We start from the raw sequence: 11,361 nt of genomic DNA on the forward strand, positions 1-11,361 counted from the left end.
CACTGCAGCCACTGCCACAAATTCTGTCCCCCAAATTCCACAGGAGGCCTTGAGTGTATTCCTAATTGCAGTTTGATTCGCCCACGGTGGGCTGCAGAGTGTCTTGGGCTGAGAGCTGGTGGAGGTTAAGGTCTTGTTTTCCGTCTTGCCGCGGTGTCCCCGGGCAGGAGGAGCCTGGCTCTTCTCCGGTTCCACCGTACACGTGCATTTCTTTGTCTATAAGTGGGAGTGGCCCGTTTGCTCTCCCAGCCAGTCAGAGGATTAACTTAATGGAAGCTCAAGGAGTGTGGACAGGCAGCAGGAAGACAGGTGTTACGAGGGTTGTCTCGCAGAGGTTTGCCTCTGCCGCAGCAAGATCACTTATGTAAACAGGAAGTGAGCTACAAGACAAAGCAACTCCTGCGTCTCACAGAGACAGCCTAGGGGCTCCAGAGAGTGGCGTGGTCAGCACTAAATCCCAGCCAAGGGGAGAACAACGAACGAATGGCAGCAGGGGCGGCGGGGACCTTCGGGTTCCAGCGCAAGGGGCGGAGCGTCTGGCCCCAGGTGAGGGAAACGGGAACCAGTTCCAGCAGAACGGCGGCTGGGTCATGAGAAGTCCTGGGACACTTGGAGCCTGAGACACATGCACCAGGAACACTGCGCTTTGAAATCGGGCTGTCCAAACAGAAACCACCAACACAGAAAAAGACCGAGCCTCCCTCCCGTCTGACTTGGTCAGTGGCCCCTGGACCATTCCAGACAGTTGCCGAATTCAAACGCTCGGGACCTCTGTCCCCTGATGTAATGGTTGAAATTGTAATAAACCTGTTTGTACTCATTATCCACGTATTTGTTCTCTGCTCCAAGAATGGAATAGTTTTTTCATCAAGATGGTGAAATACTCAGGAAGGAAAGATGTAGCCTGTTTGGGGACAGAATGTAGGAACGGCGCAGCCTCAAGTCTGGGGACGCCAAGTGCCGACTGATCATGGAAGCCCGCCTGCTCATTCTTACCTGGATTTGTCTCTTCAAGGAGCTGGAGGCAGTTTCCTCTCTTCTGCCACCACAAGGCATTCTCTTGTCATCTTCTCCCTTGCCTTTCAGCGCCAGGGCTCTCGTGAAAGTGTTTTCTGGTTTAGAGAAGAGAATTTCTTTGAAAAGGAGGTCATTCTGCTTCTTAAATGAAATCTTGTCAGCACGTGTTTCCCACCTCAGTCTTTTAGCAATTTTCTTCTTCCTTTCTGTAAGGGATCTCAAGATGCAATTGTTGAAGTGGGTGCTTTGGGGGATGCATCTGAGGAAGAAAATAATTAACATTGTTCTGTCTTTTAATATTTTTAATCACACTAGCAAACACCTAGCATAGTATTCGCTACGTGCCAGAAGCTTTTGTGTGTTTCTGTAAATACGTTAGGATGTTTGATCCTTGCAGCTGAGAAATGGGAAACCGAGTTACAGAAAGGGTGTGGGTTTTGGCCATGGTCACAGAGCCTGCAGGCAGCGTAAGAACTGGGCCACCAGCTCCCACGTGCCTACTCCGTGCCATGGGATGCTTGGGAGATGGAAGAAAGCAGACACCTATAAACCCAGAAGATCAAGTCACGGACACCCTTCTTTTTCACATATGTCTTGTTTACAAAATTAAAATCAGAAGACACATTCACCGTTGTCTCCCGAACCCCCTGCTTTAGCGCGTGGTCGGCACGCTTGACAGTTTCAGTGGCTGGCGGGCGTCTGCGCAGGACCCTGTCACTTGCCGTGACTCCCCCCTTGCTGGGGATTGAGGTTGTTTGCAATTTCTCAGTAATAGAAGTAACGCTTCAGTGAACAGCTTTGCATTGTGTATTTCCCCATTGTTTCTACAGGATAAATGGGACGTGTTACTAGTGGCCACAACAAAATGAAAAAGCTGTCAAGGATCTACCTAGTAGCTTAATTATTTTTTTTGGTGGGGATTGAACGCAGGACCTCATGCATGCAAAGCACGCGCTCTGCCGCTGAGCTATGCCCACCCCACCCCTTCCTAGTAGTTTTAAAGGAAATCTCTGCAAACCCAAGGAACAGGCAGGTCCTCAGTTATTTAAATAACCTCAGAGCAGGACAACTCACTTCATGAGCACACGCTGTGTAAAGACGTTTCAAAAAGGGGTTAAAATGAATAAACAGAAAACAGGACACTTCAGACCAATATCTCTTACAAAATGAATGCAAAGGGTTTAATTTAAAATACAAGGCAAACAGCTCTACAGAATATTAAAAAAACAACGCAGCACAACCACGCAGGTTTGATTTTTGGAAAGCAGCAGCAGTCTGCTACGTCTATAGACTGAAGGAGGTAAATGTTGTGACCCTTTAGATAGACACTCAAATAACAATTAAAAAGTTCACAGCTGTTCCTCACGAAGACCTTTATTAATTAAAATTGGAAAGAAATTTCTGGAAAGTAACTGAAGATTCAAGAGAGGAAACAGACCATGGGGCTGAGTGGTGTTATCCTGATCTGTTTTGGAGCTTCAGTTATTTTAAGAAAAAAATAATGTGAAAATGTTGAACATTAAAAGTTAATGTTACCTTTTTGAGTAAGTTACATAGCTGCAGACTTAGGGAGGTCCAAAATGTTAGCCAAAAATACAATATTGAGTGTTTGGAAAAGTGGCTGAAGTATGTAAGAAAGAACTTTTTACATACATATGAACACACACAATTGTGTCGTGTTATTTATGTACCACGACTCATGGTAGCAGTAAGGATGGCATCATAGCTGACACTTACCATGATAGGAAGTGTGTGTGCATTAGGCTAAATGATTGTATCGGAAAAGAAAAGCCTGAAAAAAACGGAGAGCTATAGCCGTCGCTGACATGAGGAAATTCAATATTTGGAGGAGTCCATTCTCCCCAGATTAGCCTCTAGCTGTAGGTTCGATCCAAATCTCCTTCGTGTATTGAAAACTTCACAGCCAGTTTGGAAGTGAGAACACGCCGGGTACTGAAGACAGGTGCGAGCAATCAGGACGCAGGCCTCGGGGCTCGGCCCCGGCGGGTCAGCTGTGGGCATCAGAGAAGGCATTCATTCACTTTCCGCTCTCTTTACTTTTGCATTATTTGAAATATTTACAAGTAGATACACCTCCTATAATGATATAAAACAGTGCAAATGTTTAAGAGTTAAGATGAAAAGGGCCCAGGGAACTGAACATTGTTTATGGCACTGACGCCTGGAGCCAAATTGCTTCCAAACGCGCGGGGCCCGCTGGCTGAGCCGGAGCCCACACTCACCTCTCCCAGCCTCTCAGGAAGCTGATCTCCCGGCCGGGGTTCTCAGGACCCCAGGGTTGCTGCTCGTGGGCCGAGTGAGCCTCTTAACCTGTGATTTACCCGGAATTCTTTCTCCTCCTTGCCTGCTGCCTCCTGAAATACGTTGACCTCCGACCTATGGCAAGTGCATGGGACAAAAACCTAATGGTGACAAAACTGAAATCCCACCTCATCAGTTTTGCTCTTTATTTGGGCCACTCCTAGCGAATTGGGAGACGACGAGTGTTGCGATGAATGACCAGTATCAAGCAAGGAAAGTATGGAAGTCCCGTGTCTTCTGGCTTCCACAGAATCCCCGCGAGGGGACCCACGGACTCCTCGTCCCCTCCATCCAGCCTACCTGTCGCGGGTTCCTCCAGGCCTGCACCCCATGGGGGCTTCCTCCTTTGTCCCTTCTCACGGCTCTTCTAACACCACGTGGTCTCTTGAGCACCGTCTTTGTCCTCTGTTAGAGGTAAGCCCTACAAGAGTCGGGATGTCTGTCTGTCTGTTCCGGTCACAGCTGGAATCCAAGTGGCCAGGACAATGCATAGCAGGGTCTTGATAACTGTCTGTTGGACACATGAACAGCTGCGTTTCTCCCCATGGTAAAACCATGGTGGCTAAAAGTCTTTCCAAATGGCCACCTTTAACTCAAGGAGTTAATGTGAAGTTTTTAACGGATGGCCAGTCTTGAGCATAAGATATCAAGTTGAAAAGATTAGCATCTTTCCGTGCTCACAGTTTAGATTCCTGGGATCTCAAGATTGGGAGCCCATGTAACCCAAACATAGATCAAAGGCTCCCCTGCGCTCTGCAGCCCCGCCAAGCACTCCCCGGCCTGGACTTAATCAAGTCCAGGGACAGAACTCTCCAGGCCACAGAAAACAAGCTTCAACTTAAAAGTCTTTCTTTGAAAAAATGTGAACGTCCATTCATCCAAAACCTACCTCACTGTGACTTCCATTTATATCCTCGGCCTGCGCCCCCAGCCCCCACCCCTGGGCTCGTAAAATAAGTCCAATTTCCTTCCCATGGGTTGGGACGTCCTCGAGCTTGCCATCACGAGGCTCCTCAGACCTTTCCGTTTCCAGGCGGACTGTCTGCAGCCCTCTGGACTGTGTGCTGCGCGGTACCTTTTTCAGCTTTTCCTCCATCTTTGTTTTTGACCTCTTGGAAGCGGCCCAGCTTGCCAACGACCACATCTCATGCCCTGGTGAGAACCCCGCCGAGTGGTTTGCCTCTATACATGCGACTGCAGACTGCACCCCCTCTTGCCTGTGGTTTCTTAGTGACTCTGTGATACGCTTCACTCTTTCTAAATGTGAAAATAAACAATTTTCGGAATAACCAGGGCAGGAGAGCTAGCTTGGAAAAGCTTCTTTTTCTCACCTTTGAGGCCAGAGGGGGTCTAGACGTGGAAGAGGCTGACCTGATGTTCAAAGAGGAAGAGAACTCACGAGCCCTGCCCTGCAGTGGGTGAGGACGCCGAGGCTGTGAGTGGGGGTCCGGCAGTGACAGCGTGGGTGGGAGGGTCACCAGCTCTAATGCACCCTCGTGACGGGAGGGCACCTGTTTCCTGCTTCTTCTTCTTCTTCCTTGAAGTAGAGTCAGTTACAATGCATCAGTTTCTGGTGCACAGCATCGTGTTTCAGTCATACACGGACACACATATATTCGTTTTAATATTCTTTTTCATTGGGTTGCTACAAGATTTTGAATATAGTTCCTTGTGCTATACAGAAGAAATTTGATGTTTTTATCTGTTTTATATAGAGTAGTTAATATTTGCAAATCTCATACTCCCAATTTATTGCTTCCCACCCCTGCCCCCGCAGTAACCGTAAGTTCATTTACGGTGTCTGTGAGTCTGTTTCTGTTTTGTAGATAAGTTCATTATTCTCTTCTTTTTTCTTCTTCTTTTTAGATTCCACATCCATTTCTTCATCTTTAAAGCTGAGTTAATCCAACACGATAATGTCATTTAAGGACTTGATTTATAAGTCCTCCAGTTTATTGAACAATGTCTAAGTCAATAAACACAATGAGTATAATAATTCCGTTTGATTTAAACAAATGTGTGAGACAGGCATGCTGATACTGAAGATGTTCGCGGGCAGGGTGTGGCTCAGGGGTAGAGCGTGTGCTTGGCGTGCGTGAGGTCCTGGGTTCAGTCTCCAGTACCTCCATTAAAATATGAGTAAGTAAACCTAACTCCCTCCCCCAGGAAAACAAACAAACAAAACTAACAACCTGTACAGGTATCAACGAACCAGAACAGTGCGCACGGCGGCCGGCCGCCAGGTGAATATCCTTCCGCCTCAGTAGGAGGGATTATTGTCACTTTACAGAGAGGGAAGCAGAGAGTTAACTGCGCCAAGTAAGTCTTGTCTTGTCTTGTCTTTTCTTTCTCTCTCTCTCTTTCTTTCTTTTTCTTTCTTTCTTTCTTTCTTTCTTTCTTTCTTTCTTTCTTTCTTTCTTTCTTTCTTTCTTTCTTTCTTTCTTTCTTTCTTTCTTTTCTTTCTTTCTTTCTTTCTCTTTCTTCTTTCTTTCTGCCTTCCTTCCATTTTTTTTTTTACCATTTTTACTGAGTTATAATCGTTTCACAATGTTGTGTCAAATCCCATGTAGAACAGTTTTTCAGTCACACTTGAACGTACACATACTCACTGTCACATTCTTCCTCTGTGAGCCGCCACAGGACCTTGTGTGCATGTCCCTGTGCTGCGCAGCGCAGTCTGGTTTATCTGTTCCACCTTTTGAAATCCCAGCCAGGTAAACTTCTAAATGCTTGAAACTGGGGGACAGCCTGAGCGCTGGGAGAGACGGACTTCCGTTCGCTGTCGGGGCGTCGGAGCCCCGGGTCGGAGCCCCGCGGGGTGGCCCGCGGGGCCCCCCCCCCCCCCGTTCGCTCTCTGAGACGCCCCCGCGAGGCGGCCGCCGCGCCGCGGGCTGCAGGAGCGGCCTCTCCGCCCCCTCCCCCCCCCCCCCCGACGTCCTGCCCCGGGGGCCGCGTCCGGGGGCCGCGCGAGCGAGCAGCACAGGCCGGGGCGCCTGCGCGGAGCGGGCCGCGCTCCGGGAGGGCCCGGGGGACGGCGGTGTCGGCGCCCGGCCTGAAGCACGTGCGCCGCTGTTCACTTGGCGTCGTCGGCCTCGGGGGACCTTCCTGAGAGGCACGGAATCCGCCAGCCACCCTGCAGTCCCAGGATTCGCACTGAAGACACACCTCTGCCTGCTTTTCAGTTAAATGTACCGAGTGCGCTGAGCCCTTGGGCGTCTGTGTGCAAACACCTTCCTGATGTCACGTGTGTGCCCGACGACAGGAGAATTAAGGGGCCTCGCTCTTCCCGACGGGAACAGACTGGGATTTCTGCGTGTTTCCATTCGTACAGTATTAAAGCGTTCAAGATGCATTTTCTGTCAGACAGTGTCCTGTCACAAAATCAGTCACTACTCCCGCACGTGGACACGCCAGACGCCACTCACACAAGCCTCGGTTCCCTGCCCCAAGTGTCCTCAGGCTGAGAGACGCGTGTCCCACGCCGCAGCACGGGGGTCTCGTTCGGTCCCTTCTCGGGTGACCAGGCTGAGTTTTGTTTGTTTTCACTCCTTGCTTATGTGCCGTCATCCCTGGTGAGAGAATGTTTTTTTTTTTTTCCTTTTCCTGCTTCTCTTAGTTACCCTATAGGCGCAGGAATGGAGGACATAACAGACATGTAGAAGGTGCCTCATTTCCTTGACTTTGTGACACTCCTGGTGAGTGATTTTCAACCTCGCTACGCAAAGAGAGCTCGTGAGAACGCACGTTCCTGGACCGTGCCGTCGGCCCCAGCTTAGGTCTAAAGAGTGTCTCGGGAGCCTGCTCTTCGAGAAGTGCCCCGATGGTTTTACACACGTGGTGTGTAGGTCGCGCTTTGAGTGCTGTCGCTAAGTGCGTTGATACTGCTTACATAACTATATTCAGTGTGCATTTCCTTTCCATTTTTAAGATGCCCCTGAGTTAATCAAGTCTGATAGGTTTTATTCCTCTTCCAACCTGTCCCTGTGCATCCATCCGTCCTTCAGCTCATCCATCCATTTTTCTATTCATCCATCCATCCTTCCATCCATCCACCCATCCATGCATCCATCCATCTATCCACTCATCTATCCACCTTCCATTCATCCATACTTTAACCGTTTTTAACAATCCATAATAGCAAGACAAATGGCCATAAATCATGAAACACCCTGCTCTGGTCTTGATCTGGTCTAGTGTCAGTGCTGAACCACCATTTGAAAGTCAAAGGTTGATTTTTAACCGTCAGGGCGACTCGCTACACAAAGTGGGTGGCGTGCGGCCACAGGGAGGCATCACATGGGGAGATTTTGTTCTCCAAGCAAATTCTGTATTTTATTAAATCCTTGTGCATGCACTCAGTGGAAGAAAGAATTGGTCACATTTTAGTCTTTTCAGTAACGTCCACATACACAAATAGCAGTCTCAGTCACAAGGGGCATCTTTAATATAAACGCGTAGAAAGAGCCTCTGTAAACCCTCAGGGATGTGAGGGGAGGACTGTAACCAGCACAGCCTCTCCTCTGTTCAGATTTCCATCTAGACTTTCTCCGCTGCAAGTGGAGAGTTTGCCAGTGTCTGTGGAGAGCATCACGCTATCGAGTAGCATACTTAAATTATGTAAGTTTGAACCACACGTAGCAAACTCTTTTTCTTCTTCTTTTTGGAAGAGAGACAGTGGAAAGAGTGAAAACAGATCTCTGATATTCTACCCTGATCTCAGAGGAACACCAGTCTAGGTATGCAAACCATGTATCAGATTTCCCCCAAACCTCTGTCGACACTGAAGTCTCCCCCACGCCCCGGCCTCCCACCCCTGCCTTTTTAGGGTCCTTCTAAGCAGTACCACCAGGTTCAGATAAAACTGGCCTTTATGAAGGGCAGCTCTGGGTAACTTGGGCGGCATCCTGCAGGGAGAGCTGCAGTAGCTGCTCAGGTGACGGGGCGAGCGGTGTCATCACCCGGGGACTAGGACCAAACACCCGAAACCTTACACATCCCCGCACTGGGGCCACTTGGCGGCACAGCCTCACAGACTTAAACCACAACAGAATGAGAGATGTGTTCCACGGGGCAGGTGTTGCCTCCTGTTGTTTGTTCCCAAGCACGGCACTCAAAGGGCAACTTGGGCTTGTTTGTCTGTTTTTGAGTAAATCAATTCGTTTATTCTTAAACGGTTCTAGACGAAAGTGATCTCTGTTATATGCATTGAACAAAATACATAATAACTAACAATACAATTTTGGTTTCCTTTGCTGTTTCTATTTTTAGGTAAACTTAAAAAATGCATATTCTTAAATTTCTGGGTGGCTACTTAAAAAAATTTTTTTTCTATCAGGACAAGAAATATAAACATAGGGGTGGAGGTATAGCTCAGTGGTAGAGCACATGCTTAGCATGCATGAAGTTCTGGGTTCAATCCCCAATACTTCTATTAACAAAAAAATTTTTAATTAAAAAAAGACACATAAACATAAAATGTGCCATTTTCACCATTTTTAAAGTATGCAGTTCAGAGACATTAATTACATTCACAATTCTATGCAACCATCATCACTACCCATTTTCTAAACGTTTTTATCACTTCAAAGGGCAAATTTAAACTCCATAAATACATAGCCCTAGACTTAATTAAGCAGATAAAGAATAAGAAGCAAGCTGTAATGGGTGATCAAGGTGATACATTTATCATAAACATGAAACTTGGGGGGTTTTAAATCTTTTTTTAAAAAAATCTTTAAAATTTTTTTCTCTCCTTTTAAGGGGTCAGTAGGTTTATTTATTTATTTGTTCTTATTTATTTATTTGTTTGTTTGTTTATTTATTTATTTATTTATTTTTAACAGAGGTGCTGGGGGTTGAACCCAGGACCTCATGCACGTTAAGCATACACTCTGCCGCTAAGCTACACTCTCTCCCTGAAACTTGGGTTTTTGAACCAAGTGATGAAGCCCACAGCTCAAAGCAAAACCCAGAGTTGGAGCTGGGGGTCACATCAGTGCTCTCTGGCTTCTGAATTTGCCCCTGTTCCTCTGAATGCTTTCCTGGTCGTCACGTCATCTGGAGGCCTTGCCATTCCTGTTGTATTTAATTCTAATGGGTCTTAACTTGCCCAGAGTGTTATGTTTTGTTCTGAAATTACTTTTATCCCAGAGAATATGGTACGTTGAATACCAAACAGCAAGATTCCGTGCCGGGGCACCACCACCGTGATGCATTCTTTCAAGTCTTAAAAACCATAATTGCTGGAGCCTTTGGACCGGGAGCACATCGTTTGGATGGATACATGAGGACTTGCTGCTCTGGGGGCACTGAGGGGGCAGCCGAGCAGACAGGTTCAAGTTCCAGGTTGGGGCCAATTCCTCTGAGCGCATGTTGCTTTGCCAACCTAGCTCGAGTCCACATTCATGAGTCTCCTGATGTCCAGCTGTCAGCCACTGAAAACAGATGCTGGGAAGACTGGCTGACCATGGCCCCTGAATTTTCTGCCCCTCCCCGCCCTCCCATTGATCGGGGGCGGGAGGAGTGGGTCTCTCTGGGAAGGCCTCTGCCGTCCCCAGTAGATCTGTATCTATGGTAATCGTAGGACGTTATTGTGAATAACTGGGGGAAAGAAGGTGTTCAGCTCTCCTTTGTAAACTGTCAGTGCGTAAGTAAGTTATTTGTGGCTTCAAAACATTATGTTTAATGAACACATAGTCTACCAGGTAAGGACTAGGGCAGCCCTCTTTAGGAGCTGTGTGCTCCCAGGGTGTGTAATGGGAGGTGTTTGGTTTCAGTTACGCACTAGGGAAAAATGCTGTGAGTCAGAGGGAAAAGTAAATTATGCAAGAGAAGCCGTGTGTGTGTATGTGTGTGTATGTATGTGTATGTGTCTGTGTGTGTATATGTGTGTGTGTATGTGTATATGTGTGTGTATGTGTGTATGTGTGTGTGTGTGTGTGTATATGTGTGTGTGTATGTGTGTATGTGTGTGTATGTGTGTGTGTGTGTGTGTGTGTGTGTTGGGGGGGCTCTCTGGAGTTACTGTTGTCGGGACTCGTCCTTTTGCAGCAGGGGGACTTGTCTAAACCAAGGCTCCGTGCCAGCGTGTCCGAGGCTCTGCCCACCGGGATGGAGGAAGGGGCCCTGTGCTGCCGGATTCTTGCCTTCTGGCCCGTCTCAGGCTGGGCTAATTCTCCTAGACAAGGGCAGGCTTCTGAAATGAATCCTTTCCTCCATTGAGGAAGAAATTTCTCCTGTGGGTGAAACTCAGGCTCAGGATTGAACCTGAGCTGTGATCCAGCGATGAGATTTCGCTCAGGGCACAGAGAAGCAGAGTGGAGCTCAGAGCGCAGAGCTCGGGAACCTGGGACAAAGGCTGCTTCTCCCTCTCACCATGGGGCTGCCACCGGCAGGTGCATCCGAGCTGGCCTTCTTGTCCATAAAGTGGTGAGGAAGGCAACAGTGGTGCCCATGGACAGGTGTGCACTTGCGACACAGCGACTGGTCGCTCAGTTGCAGCTGCTGCCATTACGGAAAATGCACAGCACGCAGAGGTGGTGGACAGAGGACAGAGCCCGGAATCTGAAGACAGATTTGATTTCATGTCTTGACTCGGCCACCGTTGTGCTGAGACAGGGCCTGAGTTTTACCCACAGGCTCTTAAAGGCTATCACTCCTTATAAATAAAAGGGAGAGAGTGGAGGGGCGTAAGAGGACCAGGGACTAGATTGGGTGTGTGTGCACCTCTGGGTCTAAGGATGGTCGGCGGTGGGGTTGGCTAAAATCTCTGACTGTCATCATCAGTACTCAAAGGGATGACGGCAGTTGGTGGAGAGAAATCTAGGTCAGGGAGGGACACTGGGGAATGGAGTGTGTGGCGGGGCAGTGGTGCGACATCCGGGAGGAGTGTGGGGACAGGTCCAAGTAGGGAGTGCAGTGACTCCCTCAGTCAGTCCCTTTACGTGGCCTGTCCCTCAGAGTGAGTGTGAACACCAGGAGATTGTACCCTAAGTCCTCCCCTACTCTACTTTAAAAATATTT

This window comes from Camelus bactrianus, chromosome 30, assembly GCF_048773025.1.
Source record: "Camelus bactrianus isolate YW-2024 breed Bactrian camel chromosome 30, ASM4877302v1, whole genome shotgun sequence".
Taxonomy (NCBI): Eukaryota; Metazoa; Chordata; class Mammalia; order Artiodactyla; family Camelidae; genus Camelus; species Camelus bactrianus.